Source organism: Pongo abelii, chromosome 19 (assembly GCF_028885655.2).
Source record: "Pongo abelii isolate AG06213 chromosome 19, NHGRI_mPonAbe1-v2.0_pri, whole genome shotgun sequence".
Lineage (NCBI taxonomy): Eukaryota > Metazoa > Chordata > Mammalia > Primates > Hominidae > Pongo > Pongo abelii.
In genome coordinates this window covers 88,694,541-88,707,029 of record NC_072004.2, presented here as the reverse complement: position 1 = coordinate 88,707,029, position 12,489 = coordinate 88,694,541, and the positions used below count along the sequence as shown (strand labels likewise).

Here is a 12,489-nt window from a genome sequence, read left to right as displayed (position 1 = left end):
GGGCCTTCACCCTCACTTCCTTTAAAAACCGAGGGTGGGGTTCAGCTAGAGGCAAGGGAACTTTTCACTTTACGCCTTGTCCACTTTACTTTAGTTGACTACTTCGCAGCTGGCATTGTACCTTGATAATGATCATTTCAAGTGAAACTATTCCTCTAAAAAGAATGGAATCCAAGGCCTGGGACTTGGATTCAGGCTCTGGGACTCAGGAGTTGATCCTCTTTGACGTTCACCTGGTGCAAATTTAGCCTCAGCTGACAATTAGGAGGCAAAGGCACAGACTTGGGGATGCGGGGAGCTCAAGGGCTGTCACCCTGTAGAAACATTTCTGACGCCCAGTCCAAGCCTGGCCTCGGGGCTGGCCGGCTCCTCCCCGCTCCCTCGTTTCCAGCGAGAGTCTGGGATGGCACCCACGAAGCTGGTGGCGCCAGCCCTCCTGCCCCCATCTCCCGACAGTACTACAGCCAGGTGGTTAGCAGGTCCGGGAGGGAGCAGGAACGAGGAACGCCACCTGGGCTGGAGTTCTTGGTTTCTTGCCCTGGCTCGAATGGGGAAGAGCCTTAAAGGAGCCCCGCGCCAGGCCCCCGGAGGGAGACGCACCCCTGGCCCTGGGGGCCCCAGTAGGGGTTCGCGGCGGGAGCGCAGGCTGGGGCGGGAGTGTCTCCCGGAAGCCGGGCGGGCCCAGGCTGCCCCATACTGAGTTGGGAAAGTCTCAGGCTTTCAGTTTGAACCGAGGAGGCCGAGCAGTCGGGCAGAGGTTCCCGACGGCCATTGGCTGCGGCGGCGCCGTGACATCAGCGCGGAGGGGTGCGCGGGGAGGGGTGCGCGGGGAGGGCGCGGGCGGAGCCTGGAAGGGGAGTGTCCTGGTGGCTCCCAGCCCTGAACGCCGGAGAGCCAGAGGGAAACAAACGCCGGCGCTGACAGGGGCCGCCTGCCCCGCCGCCGCGCGGAGCCCACGAAGGGGACAGCGCAGCCGGCCCGGCGCTCGGGTCTCCGGGGACCGAGGTAGGCGACCGGCAACCGCCTCTGGCTGTGGTAGCCGCCTTCGCGCTGGGTGGCCTGGGTGGGCTTGGGGGTCTTGAGTCCCCCTGTGGGGCAGAGAGGATCGAAGCTGAGGATGCGAGGCCGCGGAGCGGGGAGAAGGGCGCAGAGCCCCCACTTCTCGGCGCTCGCGCTTCTCACCGCGCCCGCCGCGGTGTCTGGGACCCTGAGCCGCGCACCCAGTGTCCTGGCAGAGCGGGATGTGCGGAGGAGGAGGTGGCAGGGAGCCGGGCGCAGCGTTGCCGGGACTCGATTTCCTCTCTCCACGCTGGAACTCCCGGCCCTGGCCAAGAGTGCCGCTGGGGGGGTTGGGGGCCGTTTTCAAGGGCCTCCCCCTTCCCAGGAATGGGGTGTGTGTCGGTGTGGGCAGGAGCGCAGCAATCGGCGGCGCGCGGCCCGCGATCTCCGCGAGGGGGGCGTGTGTGCGCCCGGAGTTCTCCATGAATAAGAACCGAATTCTCCGCCTGTACGGGCAGAGGCGTGTACACATCTCGCTCTCGTACACACAGTGCAGCACACGCCACCCAATGTCACCCGGCCGGGGAGCCAGAGGGAAGGAGCTGTCTGGAAGGGAATGGCCGAAGGAACAAATGGTCCTCCGTTCCCCTACTCCCGCCCCGCGAACCCTTCCCTCCCCCGCCAGGCTCCCGCTCCGCCCGCTCCCTCGGAAGCCCGGGAGGCCGAGGCGCCTCCCGGCGGGGTGCAGGAGGAGGGCAGTCGAGCGACCCGCCCCCTTGGAGCCGGGGAGACGGCCGCTCCTGGGGCTGGTGCGCCCCGAGCTCAGCGCACTCAGCGGGATCGCAGGCGGGAGCGGTCGGTTAATGATTTAATCGCCCGCTTGGGGCGGGTTCGCGCGGATCGGCCGTCCCTGGCCCCGCCCCCTCCGCGGAGCGCCCCCAGCCGGGGTTACAAAACTGCCCCCTGCCCCTGGCGCGTTCCCCAGGAGCCGTCCTGCCCGCGGGGATCCCGTCAGCCGGTGAGTGCCCCGGCCGGGAGGACTGGAGAGCAGGGCGGGAGCCGGGGCTGAGGCTGAGCCAGCTTCCTGGGAGAGGACTGAAGTGCATGTGTGTGTGTATGTGTGTGTGTGTGTGTGTGAGTGTGTGTGAGAGACTGGGGGAGGGGTGCTCTCTGCTAACTCAAACCAGGTTCCCTGTGTTTTCCCAGTGACTGCGGCCTGGGCTTTGGAAGTTTTCTTTTTCTCCCTGGGAGAATGGAGGGGAAATACAATGCGTTTTCTTTTCTTGTTGCCTCTGGAACTTCTCTCTTTCCACGACTCCCACCCCTTGCAATCTGACCAGCTCCCACATTCCTTACTGGGTGCCCGGTGCCCACTGTTTGCCCAGATAGCTGAGCAGCTGGATCCGGGTGGAGTCCTTGGGAGCCCCCGTCGCTGCGAAGCCCCCTGCCCTCCCCTGAGGGTCCAGGGTGCTGGAGGGAAAATCTCTCTCTCGTCCGAACCCCAGCAGCCATCTGTACCAGAGAAAGGTCCCATCCAGCGAGTGTAAATAATGAGGGGCCGGTGACAGGGGCCTCCTGCAAGGCGACTTCTTTGGCAGTCTGGGTTTCCAATAACTCCCTCAGCCCCCGCCCGCTTCTGAGGCTAGGGTGGAGGAGGGACCACCAGCAGGATGGACTGAATTTTAAGAGAACAAAGAACAGGCCACAAAGGAAGGGATTGCTGAGCTGCAGATTTCTCCCAGAAATCGGGAGTTGGCTGGGACTGAGCCAGGCCCTGAGAGAGCCCCTGGCAGCCCCAGGGGCTCCTGGGGCAATAACGGGGCATCCACCAGGATCTTCTGAGGCTCTATCTCTGCTGGGAAGCCAGTGCCTGCTGAATGCGGGGGTGTCCTACCTTTTCCTGCTCTCATCAACTGCCCTGTGTGAGCTGCGCATGTGACTGACTGATTAGTGGGGTGGTTTATCTCCTCTGAACTTGGACTTTGCCTCTCCACTCCTTGAAGACAGCTGCTCCTTCCCACAAGGGGGGGGTTCAGTGAATTTGGGAAGATCCCAAGTGGATTCCCAGGCATCCTGGTGGACCCCTGCAAGGGACTAGGAGGGGGCCCTGTGATCATATGGGCGGTGGTTCTGGGGTGAGTCTCAGCGCCTCCCCTCTGAAATCTCCCTGAAGTCCTAGGGTCCCTGCTCACAGAGGGCAGCTTGCTCCTGCTGTGCTGTACAGCCTAGGCCTGTGCGGTGAACGATTCTCCATTTTCTGGGGTTTCTGCCTCTCTATTTTTGGATTCCTCTTCTCTTTTCCCCTGGTTTCTGCCTTACCCTTGCCCACCCACCATGCTTGTCCCCATCCTCTGCACCCTGCCTCCACTGTGCTGCTGCCTCTGGAACCCGACAGCACCTCACAGGACCAGAGACCAAGAGTCAGAAGCAAAGGGGAGGTCTCATGTATAAAGGTCAGGGGAGTGAGTGTTGACCTGGGAGAGGAATCTTACACCAGTCTTTTGATTTTAAAAATAATTTTTATTTTATGTATTAATTTTTTTGAGACCAGGTCTTGGTCTGTCGCCCAGGCTGCGGTGCAGCGTCATAGTCAAGGCTCACTGCAGGCTGGACCTCCTGGGCTCAAGCTATCCTCCCACTTCAGCCTCCCAAGTAGCTGGGACAACTGGCGCCCACCACCACGCCCAGCTATTTTTTGTATTTTTTGTACAGGTGGGGTTTCACCATGTTGCCCAGGCTGGTCTTGAACTCCTGAGCTCAAGGGATCTTCCCCCACCTCAGCCTCTCAAAGTGCTGGGCATACAGATATGAGCCACTGCACCTGACAAACCCTTTTTTTTTTGTTTTTTTTTTTTTTTTGAGACAGAGTCTTGCTCTGTCGCCCAGGCTGGAGTGCGGTGGTGCACTCTTGGCTTACTGCATCCTCCACCTCCCGGGTTCAAGCAATTCTTCTCCTGCGTCAGCCTCCCTTAGTAGCTGGGACTATAGGTGCATGCTGCCACTCCTGGCTAATTTTTTTTGTATTTTAGTAGAAACGGGGTTTCACTGTGTTGCCCAGGCTCGTCGCGAACTCCTGAGCTCAGGCAATCCACCCACCTCGGCCTCCCAAAGAGCTGGGATTACAGGTGTAAACCACTGCACCCAGCCCTGGCTAACCCTTCTTTACAAGTCCAGAGCTTTTCCAGAAGGGCCTTGGGTTGGCAGTGGCCCAGGGCTTCCACCCCTTTAGAGTGACTGATTGATTTCTGCGGCCAGGGCTGTCTGTGCACAGGTGTAGCCGAAAGGTGTTTGATGTTGGCCTCTCCCTTTCATTCTCCCCCACCCCACGCCCCCACGTTTGGATTGGGTTCGAAGTGAAGAAGTCAGAAGCCAGAGTGGTCAGGGTTGCGCTTGGTTAGCAGTAAGTCCAGCCTTCTGTGTTCTCATTCTGGTTCTGCAGACTCAGAGGAGTTTGTCCCTGTGGGGGGAGGGAGGAGTCCATCCTTTGGAGGAATGGGGGCTGGGTTGATGCCAGAGATAAGGCCTGTGGGCGGAGGGAGAAGGGTTGAGCAATCTCACCCTGGAAACAGAGCTGACCTGAGCTCTGCGTAGCTCTTCTGACCTATGTACTGGAGGATTTTTCTCGACCGTGGGGAAAAGAACCAAATTCTGGAGCTGGGGACACTTTGAGGGGTCATCTGGCAGAGTGTCCTGAAGGCCAACTCCAGCCAGTGCTTCTGGGGCGCTCTAGGAAGGCCAAGTCCATGCCTGCCCTCTCTCGGCACGGAACTGGATGGTAGCGCTGGAAGGAGCCCACATGTGGCACTGGACACAGCCCTTTTTGCTTGAGTGCGTTGGGAAGGAAATTCAGACATTAGGGCCGGGCACAGTGGCTCACGCCTGTAATCTCAGCACTTTGGGAGGCCAAGGCGGGCAGATCACTTGAGGTCAGGAGTTCGAGATCAGCCTGGCCAATATGGTGAAACCCTGTCTCTACTAAAAATACAAAAATTAGCCGGGCATGGTGGCGTGCACCTATAATCCCAGCTACTGGGGAAGCTGAGACACAAGAATCTCTTGAACCCAAGAGGTGGAGGTTGCAGTGAGCTGAGATCATGTCACTGCACTCCAGCATGGGCGATAGAGTGAGACTCCATCTCAAAAAAAAAAAAAGAAAAAGAGAAATTCAGGGCCAGGCGCGGTGGTTCACACCTGTAATCCCAGCACTTTGGGAGGCCAAGGCGGGTGGATCAGGAGGTCAGGAGATCGAGACCATCCTGGCTAACACAGTGAAACCCTGTCTCTACTAAAAAATACAAAAAATTAGCTGGGCTTGGTGGTGGGCACCTGTAGTCCCAGCTACTTGGGAGGCTGAGGCAGGAGAATGGCGTGAACCCGGGAGGCGGAGCTTGCAGTGAGCCGAGATCGCGCCACTGCATTCTAGCCTGGGCGACAGAGCGAGACTCCGTCTAAAAAGAAAAAAAAAAAGAAAGAAAAATTCAGACATTAGTTTTCCACGTTCCCGCTCACCGTGCCCCTAAAGCTCCAGCTTAAAATACGCCTCCTTGAGGAGACTTGGGCTTCCTTCCAACTAACTTACATTGGAGTCTCCCCCAGGCACTACCAGCTTGCAGCTCTGGGCTCTGTGCCAGGATGGCAGTGCTGGCATCCAAAGCCCTCCCTTGCCAGGAACAGGGGAACTGGCCGTCTCCACTCAAGCTGAGGAAGGGGCTCTCTTTTGGGATTCAGGTGAGCACAGTTTAGGGTGTGGTCATTAATGAAGGCTTACAGTTCTTAACCCACCTGTAAGAAACTGCTCTGCACACCTGGTGTTTCCCTGTCACCCCAAAGATGGAGCTGAAGGCATCTGGAAAAACCACAGTGCCAGGCAAGAAGGATCCCTGGATGTCTGTGCTCAGCCAGAGCTGCTTCAGCCACCATCTTCTGCCTTGGCCATCACGGTAGCAGCGGTTGTCTGGGGCAGCCTCCACCTCCCAGGATGAGACTCTGGGTACTCCTTTTGCCCGGGCACCTGCAGTTCTGGCAGTCACTGAACTTGGTCTGGAGACCCCAGCTTTGAATCTCTCCAAGTGTGCCAACGAAGCCAGGTTCTCTGTGCCAGCTTCTTTTCCCTGCCTGTCCTTCCTCTCTACCTCGGGTCTTCACTCAGTGCAACCTTCTTTTTTCCTTACACTGTTGCCTCCAACCCTGAAGCATCAGAAAGGGACCTGTTCCCCTCAAGTCCTGGAATTGGGCTTAAGGCTTTGTCGAGTGGTACAAGGAGTAGAGAGCCCAAAAAGAGCCTAGGGGCTCGCAGTTCGATTTGTGGTTACCTCTAAGGAGAATCTGGTTAGGTCCAGAAGATCAGATTATATTTTATTGGGGGTTGATCATGTTGAAGTTTTGTGCATTATTTTTTTGTTTTGAGACAGGCTTTTTGCTCTGTTGGCCAGGCTGGAGTACAGTGGTGCAATCACAGCTCACTGCAGCCTCAAACTCCTGGGCTCAAGAGATCCTCCCACCTCAGCCTTGAGTAGCTGAGACTATAGATGTGTGCCACCATGCCTGGCTAATTTAATTTTTTTTTTTTTTTTTTTTTTAGAGACAGAGTCTCACTGTGCTGCCCAGGCTGGTCTCAAGCCCCTGGGCTCAAGCAATCCTCCCTCTTCTGCCTCTGCCTTCCAATGTGCTGAGATTTCAGGCATGAGCCACGGCGCCTGGCCTGTGCATTATTTGTTGCTAGTAGCACCCGGGGTCTGGCAAATTCCTGAGTTACTTTTACCCTTATCCTAGGAAGGAATGGAGGAGCTTCTCTTTTCCCACCTCCACCTCACCATCTTGTCTGAGAAAAGCCAGGCTCCTCCCTCTGGCATCATTAAAGGTTAAAAGGTGACGGGATGAGGGAACTCAGATCAGGAAAGAAACCAGATCCGAGGGTTTCCTGCCCCCACTGCTGGCAGAGACTACAGAGGGAGGGCAGAATCTGTACCTGGGCTTCAGCAGCTTGGGGGACCCTTCCCCCTGCATCATATAATCCTGGGAACCCCCAGGACTTTGAAAAGGGTCAACCCATTGTCTCAGCCCACGTTTCACCGTACAGACTTTTGAATTAGGTGCTCTCAGGTGGCTGTTCTCTATGAAGTTTGGGAAGTGACAGTGGCTGGAGTGTCACTGGGTGTGACAGCATCATCTTTATAGCACACATAGAATTGTGCTCACCCCAGCACAGCACTTGGGAGGTACGTAATGTTATCAATTGCTCTGAGAGCTAATGAGGAAACTGAGGCACAAATAACTTGACCCACATGGCAGGGCAGCTTGTGACCTAGGGAGTGTGGGGCTCTTTGTCCCCAACTTCCAGCAGGGCCAAGATGCAAGATTTGCCTGTCTGCTCTGGAGGGAGTTTAGATCTGCCAGTCTCCTTCTGGAGACCCCCAGGTGGCCTTGAAATTCCCAGTTCTCAGCTGAGCACCCGGCTCTTAGGAGAGGCAAAGTGAAACCAAACAAGGCCTGGCAGATCTGATTTCAAGCGCGGCACTTTCTTCTGCAATCCCTCCCGAGCAGGAGGGAGGCACCCTGCTGCCCAGTAGTAGCACCACTCCCAGAGGAGGAGGGCCCAGCCTGTATGGGGGCCCCCAACCAGGCATCCATCCTGCCTCGCCCAGATGGTCCCTCTGCTGGTGGCTGGCGTCGGGTGGTGGCTCTGGGAAGCACACGTTTCCAGGAAGGGCCCTGTAATCAAGTGAAGTTGCCGGATGTCCTTGAGTCACTGGCTCCTCTTCGTCTTGACTCCTCCGTTGTTGCTTCCGGTCACTCCCTAGTCTTGGCTCCTTTTTCTTCCCTTCTCTGTGCTGTTCTAATTCCCAGGAGGTGAGGGAAGGTTTCCCCTTCACCTCCCACTGACCTGCTTCTCCCCTGGCCTGAAGGCTGTGGTTCTGGGATGAGGATGAGGATAAGGATGAGGTGTGTGCAGGAACGAAGACGAAGGAGACAAGCAGGGCAGCCGGTTCCCAGCCCACAACGAGCAGGGGGCTCCCCTGGATGGACCTGGGGCACTGGGCTGTAGTCTGTATTTTCCAGGATTAATCTATACGTTCCCTGGAGTGGTGGGGAATGAGGTGCTCAGACTCAGGAGATGTTAACCTGAAATTGTGTGCAAAACTGCGTATCCCATGTGTACTCATGCATCCAGAGCCTTCAGCAGCCCTCCCAGGCCTGAGCCCCAGGGACGCTTATGATCCACTGTCCCCCTTGCCCCCTGCCACCCCGATGTTCCTTATGGTGGAGTGGAACAAACCCAGAGTCCAGCACATCTGGATTCTTGTGTCTCCCTCTCCTAACCAACTGTGTGTGACTTGAGTAAAGCACGTGCCCCTCTAAGTCTCAGTGCTCTTATCTGCGAGCTGGGGATGATAATGATAACTCCGTGGGATTGTTGGGAAGAATACATGAGATAAACTTTTTCAAATGCTTGGGACCATGTATGACTACAAAGTTTAAAGAAAGGCAGGCTACAGTGGCTCGCGCCTATCATCCCAGCACTTTGGGAAGCAGAGGTAGGAGGATGGCTTGAGCCCAGAAGTTTGAGGTTACGGTGAGCCTTGATTGCACTGCTACAGTGTACTCCAGCCTGAGGGACAAAGCAAGACCCTCTCTCAGAAAAAATAAAAAAAGAAGAAAAGAGACAGTTTAATCAAAATAAATCACCTAACACAATGCCTGGTGCAGAGTAAAAAGCTCAACAAATCTTAGTTCTTTCTTATATTTTCTCCATGACATGTGACCCAGGAATAGTTACTGCAGAGTCTGGGGAGGGGTCTACCCCTGAGGTTAGGTAGGGTCTAGAATAGTATTTCCTTAGAGTGGGTTCCTCAGCACACAGTCTTGCTATCTGTTGGGATCCACATGGAGAGATGTTATTCCGGAGTGTTCTTGATAATGAGTCACCGTTTAAACTAGACTAGACTCCTTATGCTATATCTTCCAGCAATTAAAGGGTAAATTATTTTAAGCCGTAGTGTGTTTTCCCATAACTCAGCCTGGCTGAGTGAGTTATTGGCATCATTTTCCCATAAACTGTAAGAATTGTGAATTCCTTAAGGTGGTGGAAAACACTTGTGTGATATTTAAATCACAGTGAGCAGGATGATCAGTGGGACTAGCCCTAGGACGGTGCTGTCAATAGGAATGTGACCCTAGTCACATATGGAACTTTATGCTTTCTAGGAGCCATGTTTTAAGAACTAAAGAAAGGGGAAATTAATTTTTTTTTTTTTTTTTGGAGACAACAGTCTTGCTCTGTTGCCCAGGCTGGAGTGCAGTGGCATGATCTCGTCTCACTGCAACCTCTGCCTCCTGGGTTCAAGCGATTCTCCTGTGTCAGCCTCCCGAGTAGCTGGGATTACAGGTGCCCACCACCACGCTGGGCTAATTTTTGTATTTTTAGTAGAGACAGGGTCTCACCATGTTGGCCAGGCTGGGGTCGAACCTCTGACCTCAAGTGATCCATCCTCCTTGGCCTCCCAAAGTGCTGGGATTACAGGTGTGAGCCACCGTTCCCGGCCAATTATCAGTTTTTGTTTGTTTGTTTGTTTGTTTTTGAGATGGAGTTTCACTCTTGTTGCCCAGGCTGGAGTGCAATGGTGCAATCTCGGCTCACCGCAACCTCTGCTTCCTGGGTTCAAGCCATTCTCCTGCCTCAGCCTTCCGAGTAGCTAGGATTACAGGCATGCGCGCCACCATGCCCAGCTAATTTTGTATTTTTAGTAGAGACAGCGTTTCTCCATGTTGGTCAGGCTGGTCTCGAACTCCCAACCTCAGGTGATCCGCCCGCCTCAGCCTCCCAAAGTGCTGGGATTACAGGCATGAGCCACCGCGCCTGGCAAATTATCAATTTTTTTTTTTTTTTTTTTTTTTGAGACGGAGTCTGGCTCTGTCCCCCAGACTGGAGTGCAGTGGCGCCATCTCGGCTCACTGCAAGCTCCACCTCCCAGGTTCACGCCATTCTCCTTCCTCAGCCTCCTGAGTAGCTGGGACTACAGGCGCCCGCCACCACGCCCGGCTAATTTTTTTGTATTTTTAGTAGAGACGGAGTTTCACTATGTTGGCCAGGATGGTCTCGAACTCCTGACCTCGTGATCCGCCCGCCTCGGCCTCCCAAAGTGCTAGGATTACAGGCTTCAGCCACTGTGCCCGGCCAATTATCAATTTTTAAATGTAAAATAATTAAAATTTAAAATTCTGGCCACGTGTGGTGGCTCATATCTGTAATCCCAGCACTTTGAGATTACACTTGAGGCCAGGAATTTTAAGACTTGGCTGGGCAACATAGTGGTGCACACCTGTAGTCCCAGCTACTCAGGACTGAGATGGAAGGATTGCTTGAGCCTAGGAGGTTGAGGCTGCAATGAGCTGTGATTGTGCCACTGTACTTGAGCCTGGTTAACAGAGTGAGACCCTGTCTCAAAAAAAAAATAAATTAAAAATTCAGCTCCTTAATCACACTAACCACGTGTTAAGTAGTCAGTAGCCTTATGTGGCTTGTGGCTGCTGGATTAGATGCCGGAGGTTTAGGATATCACTGTAAGTGCCAGAAAGAGAGATGTTTCATGTCAGTGGTATTATTCAACATTATATTGGCAGTGTAACAAATCTAACGAGATAATGAGGAATGGAGGAGGCAAAATTATTATTAGTTGCAGATGATGAGCTTATCCACTTCCAAAGCCCAAAAGATTCAATCATATAGTTGATTAGAGCCTGTAAGGTAGTATAAGCTCGGTGGGGTGGCCGTTAAATATATTAGGGGAAAAAAAGGTAGCTTCCCGGCCGGGTGCAGTAGCTCACACCTGTAATCCTAGCACTTTGGGAGGCCGAGGCTGGTGGATCACCTGAGGTCAGGAGTTCAAGACCAGCCTGGCCAACAAGGTGAAACCCTGTCTCTACTAAAAATACAAAAATTAGCTGGGCATGGTGGCACATGCCTCGACGCTGAGGCACCAGAATCGCTTGAACCCAGGAGGCAGAGGTTGCAGTGAGCTGAGATCATACCACTGCACTCCAGACTCAGCAATACAGACTCGGCCTCAAAAAAAAAAAAAGCTGGGCATGGTGGCGTGTGCCTGTAGCCCCTGCCACTTGGGAGCTGAGGCACAAGAATTGCTTGAACCCAGGAGTGGAAGGTTGCAGTGAGCTGAGATACACCACTGCACTCCAGCCTGGGGGACAAACTCACAAGAATGTATCATCTGGCAATAGTTAAGGATATGCACATAATTGCCTGAAAGGACCTTACAGAGTTTCAACTGAAAATGGAAACAGCCTAGCCATTCAATGCCTGATTGGATGTAAAAATTAGGTATTAAGATTTAATTTAAAACAATGTAGCATAAATTGTTAACGTAAATATTTTGACCCAGCTGTGAACAATGGTTGGCTTTATTTATCCATCTACAAGGGAACATGCTGCTTGTGTAATAAGGGGGAAAATGTCTAAATTATTGCTCTCCAATAGAAGTCTTAGGCAAATGCCATACATAATTTATATTTTAATAGTTACATTTTAACAAGTAAGAGGAAATAGATGGTACATTTTGACTCACTATATTCAGAATATCATTTAAACACATCATCAGTATAAAAATGTTAATGAGATATTTTATACATCCTCTTTTTTTATACTAAATCTTAGAAGTCCAGTGTGTATTTTCCACTTGTGCACATAACCATTTGGACTTTTGGACTTGCCAGATTTTTTTTTTTTGAGACAGAGTTTCACTCTTTTTTGCCCAGGCTGGAGTGCAATGGCATGATCTCGGCTCACAGCAAACTCTGCCTCCCGGGTTCAAGCAATACTTCCTGCCTCAACCTCCCAAGTAGCTGGGATTACAGTTGCACACCACCATGCCTGGCTAATTTTGTATTGTAATAGAGATGGGGTTTCACCATGTTGGACAGTCTGGTTTCGAACTCCTGACCTCAGGTGATCTGCCTGACTCAGCCTCCCAGAGTGCTGGGATTACAGGCGTGAGCCGCCGTGCCCTGCCTATTTTTTATTTTTATGTATTTTTATGTGTATAAATATAAGGAATGCAAGTATAGTTTTGTTACATGGATATATTGTGTAGTGTGAAGTCTGGGCTTGTAGTGTAACCATCACCCAATCGTGTACATTGTACCCATTAAGTAACTTCTCATCCCTCACTGTGTTCCCACCTTCCCAGTCTCCAGTGTTTATTATTCCATACCGGCCACATGTCAAGTACTCAGAAGCACACTTCAAGTGCTCAGAAGCCAGAAGTGGCTGGTGGACAGTGGAGGGTCAACTATTATTAACCCATAGAGAGACGGCAGAAAGTGGAAGTAGCTGGGAGGTTCTGGTGTGCACTATTGCTTTCCTCCTTCAGGTCACTCTATGATCCCTGCTCTCCCTGATTCACCCCCCTTCCCAGTAGTTATACCTGGGGAATGGGCACTGTCTTGTAGCTTGGAGTCTGGGGGTGGTGGGGGGAA

The 12,489-nt window shown here is 53.2% G+C and overlaps 1 protein-coding gene across 3 annotated transcripts in view; it reads left to right on the top strand.

Annotated features, from left to right (window-relative positions):
• Positions 1–828: 828 nt before the first annotated feature.
• Positions 829–12,489, top strand: part of CDC42EP4 (CDC42 effector protein 4) — a 28,392-nt gene continuing 16,731 nt past the window's right edge. Inside the window, exon 1 of one of the 3 annotated variants that reach the window (XM_009251995.4) lies at positions 829–1,005. The gene's annotated coding sequence lies outside the window, so the exon portion shown is untranslated. The other 2 variants (XM_024234685.3, XM_054535715.2) reach the window with 2 other exon arrangements.